This window comes from Microcebus murinus, chromosome 23 (assembly GCF_040939455.1).
Source record: "Microcebus murinus isolate Inina chromosome 23, M.murinus_Inina_mat1.0, whole genome shotgun sequence".
In the NCBI taxonomy this organism is placed as follows: domain Eukaryota; kingdom Metazoa; phylum Chordata; class Mammalia; order Primates; family Cheirogaleidae; genus Microcebus; species Microcebus murinus.
In genome coordinates, this window is record NC_134126.1 from 18,577,597 (window position 1) to 18,581,625 (window position 4,029).

Here is a 4,029-nt window from a genome sequence, read left to right on the forward strand (position 1 = left end):
CTCCTTTGTGCAGCAGGGATAATTATAAAACCCACTCTTAGTTGTGAGTTGTTGTGGGGAATAAATGAAATAATCCATGCAAAGCATTTGGCGCATGGCTTGCCACATAATAAACTCCCAATAAATGTTAGGGTTTTGTGAAAATCTATGAAACTCTCGACTGTGCGGTAGTCACTGAAGACACAGAAATAATACAGCAGTGAGCAAGGTGGCCTGGAAGCACACAGAGTGGCTTTTGTCTCAGGTTAGGGCAGTTAGAGAAAGCCTATGCTGAGTCTTGAGGGACCAAGAGACTTGAGTGGAGAGAAAGCAGAATGGATAAGGTAAGAGGCCTAGGAGAACATTTTGCTAAGACCCCAGCTAAATTTGCTAAGGTTCCAGGCCAGGTGCAGTGGCTCACGCCTGTAATCCTAGCACTCTGGGAGGCTAAGGCAGGTGGATCGCTCAAGGTCAGGTGTTCAAAACCAGCCTGAGCAGGAGTGAGACCCCGTCTCTACTAAAAAAATAGAAATTAATTGGTTAACTAAATATATATAGAAAAAATTAGTGGGGCATGGTGGTGCATGCCTGTAGTCCCAGCTACTTGGGAGGCTGAGGCAGGAGGATCGCTTGAGCCCAGGAGTTTGAGGTTGCTGTGAGCTAGGCTGGTGCCATGGCACTCTAGCCTGGGCAACAGTGTGAGATTCTGTCTCAAAAAAAAATTTTTGCTAAGGTTCCAGTAGGTTAGAGGTGAAAGACGCCATGAAAGATGTAGGAAAGTGCCAAATTGCGTCCACCTGGTATTTCGGGCCAAGGTGGTGTTGAATACTCAGACAAAAATCAAACTGAAAAATGTAGAAAACTCATTGGTTAATATTAAACAAAACTTTTTCTTATAATAATATTAGCTTTAACAGGAGCCCAAATTACAAGAAAGGAAATTAACTTTTTTTCTTGGTAGTTTGTGCTCTTTCAGTAACTTCACCCAAGTCCCTGGGTGTTGAATCCGATAGCATTAGGGCAGAGAATGCTTACTTTAAACCACAGTCAAAAGGGTTGCTTAAACATCCTTTCTCCATTTTCCATGTTATAGAAAAAATTGTAACTCATTTATATTTAAAAACAAAAACAGGCTTAGCATACATTCTGATATACCATGAACTTTCTCTGTGGTTGTGACAACCAGTGTGACAATCTATCTTCCTGTACTCTGGTGTACCTGAATCCTCTGGTGAGCTTCTTAAAAATACTGATGGCTGGATCCTAGCAACTGGAATTGATTCCATTGGCCTGGAATGGAGTCCAGTAATCACTGTTTGTAAAAACAGTCCCTAATGAATTCAAGTTTGGTAACCACTGCTATATTTTATGTCTAAAAATACCACTGTAAAGAACCTTGCCAAATGACACATACAATTATAATGAATTAGTTCAAGTCCTCAGAGCTCATGTTAATGTAAGTTAGGCCCATCTCACTCTTCTCACACTCTTCTCACACAAAGAAAGATTTTAATACTTTCCTTGGCTCCTGACAATAGTATTGTTAGTACAGTTTACCACTTGGTCATATAAGTTACTGGCTATAAACATACTAAGGGAAAAGAGAAGAAAAAGGAACATTATCATGGAATTAAGTATTCTATTATTGGAACCCTGAAGTATTTTCTTTCCTTCAAGAGCTGAGAGCATTACACAATTAGATTTTAAATTGAATAACTTCCCAACAGCAAACATTTCGAAGCTTGTAGTAACAGTGAGGTAGAAAAATAGAATTATTACTGTACATCTACTGTGTGCTAGATGCAGCTTTAGGTGCTTGACATTCGACTCTAATTAATCCTCACAATGCTGTGAGATGGGCTTAATGATCCATGTTTGACAGATATAGAAATAAAGTGTGTTTAAGTCGCTGGCTGTAGGCTACACAACTAGCACTTGGGAGAAAGAACTAGTATTCGAACCAAATCTACCTGATGCCCAAGTCCACATGATCTTTTCCATTAATAAGTAGTTGCGAATGAAAGGAAATTTTTCTGGGAAAGAAAGTGAATAGCCATTTAATCTGCCTAGTTATGCCCCCTTATAGTAATAATAATAGTTATTATTATAAAAATAGCAGTAATGGAAAGTAATTCATTATTACCTCTCAAAACAATATGTAAAATGAAAATGATGAATACGTTCATTAACTTGATTGTGATAATTCAGAGCATGTATATATATGTTTATATATATATACACATATGTGTGTGTATCAAAATATATCAAATTATATACTTTATGCATAACTTTTGTAGTCAATCATACGTTAGTAAATCTATTAAAAACAATCTATAGCTACACACTAGTTAAGTCAGTCAGATAGTAAAGTCACAATTATAGTTATCGTATATTTTCATAACAATTTTATTGGTATACCAGAATTTGCTGAGTGGACTGCTTTATGGTTTATGGCTTGAACTGTGTCTCCACAGTAAGTGCTTTGGCTGTAGGTTCATATTTCAGCTCTATTGTATATTTTATCCAAGTCGTTTAGCTTTTCTATGTTTCAGTTTCCTAATCTGTAAATAGGGATAATAATATTACTTCATAGGATTTTTGAGAAAATTAAATGAGATGGTGCATATAAAGCACTTATCTGACACATTTTGTGTTCAATAAATGTTTAATAATAAAGCACACCATTTACCGTGGGAGAACCTAAAAATTCTATCTAAAATTCAAATATTAAAGAACTATAAGATTTTTTTTACATATTATATAATCAAACACCATGATATTAGTTTATTCTGAAGATATTCTATGTTACTATTTTGTGCTGTGTAGACACTAAATTAGGGTGTACTTGAGGCAGTCCTTTAGCTGGACCTACTTAAGATCTGTCTTTGAGTTCCTTTCTGCTGGAGGAGCCGCCATCTTCCAGTAATTTGCCAAAATGACGAACACAAAGGGAAAGAGGAGAGGCACCCGATACATGTTCTCTAGGCCTTTTAGAAAACATGGAGTTGTTCCTTTGGCCACATACATGCGAATCTACAAGAAAGGTGATATTGTAGACATCAAGGGAATGGGTACTGTTCAAAAAGGCATGCCCCACAAATGTTACCACACAAAACAGGAAGAGTCTACAATGTTACCCAGCATGCTGTTGGAATTGTTGTAAATAAACAAGTTAAGGGCAAGATTCTTGCCGAGAGGATTAATGTACGTATCGAGCACATTAAGCACTCTAAGAGCCGAGATAGCTTCCTGAAGCGTGTGAAGGAAAATGATCAGAAAAAGAAGGAAGCCAAAGAGAAAGGTACCTGGGTTCAACTGAAGCGACAGCCTGCTCCACCCAGAGAAGCACACTTTGTGAGAACCAATGGAAAGGAGCCCGAGCTGCTGGAACCTATTCCTTATGAATTCATGGCATAATAGGTGTTTCACACTTTGTGAGAAGCGACAGAAAGGAGCCTGAGGTGTTGGGACCTATTCCCTGTGAATTCATGGCGTAATAGGTATAGCACACCTGTGAGAAGCAAAGAAAGGACCTTGAGCTGCCAGAATCTATTCCCTATGAATTCATGGTATAGGAGACAAACCTAATAAAAGCCACTGGACTTAAAAAAAAAAAAAATCTGTCTTTGAAACAACTTGAATTTCAAAATATCACAAAATACTATATTACTAACTACATTTTTTCCTTTTTTAAAATTCTTTTTTTCTTTTTTAAAATTTTATTAAAATTTTTGTAGCGATAGGGTCTCACTATGTTGTCCAGGCTGGTCTCGAGCTCCTCTCCTCAAACAATCCTCCCACCTCAGCCTCCCAAAGTGCTAGGATTACAAGTATGAGCTTCCATGCCTGGCTTGGACTCTTCACAGAATTCAAAGTGCACATGCACTAATGTGCATTACTATTATTTTTATTATATGCCTATACGTGAGTATTTTTTCATCTTATAAACTCATATAAAATGTCATACATTTTGTCCTGAATGGATGCAGGCTTGATCATTCAAATATATGTTCTATCTTTGTTGACTTCACTGTTTCTTAATTTTCTATT

At 37.2% G+C, this 4,029-nt stretch overlaps 1 pseudogene; it reads left to right on the top strand.

Moving 5' to 3' along the window:
- The first annotated feature begins 2,886 nt into the window (after positions 1-2,886).
- On the top strand, positions 2,887-3,583 carry LOC105868759 (large ribosomal subunit protein eL21-like; annotated as a pseudogene).
- The last annotated feature ends 446 nt before the right edge of the window (positions 3,584-4,029 follow it).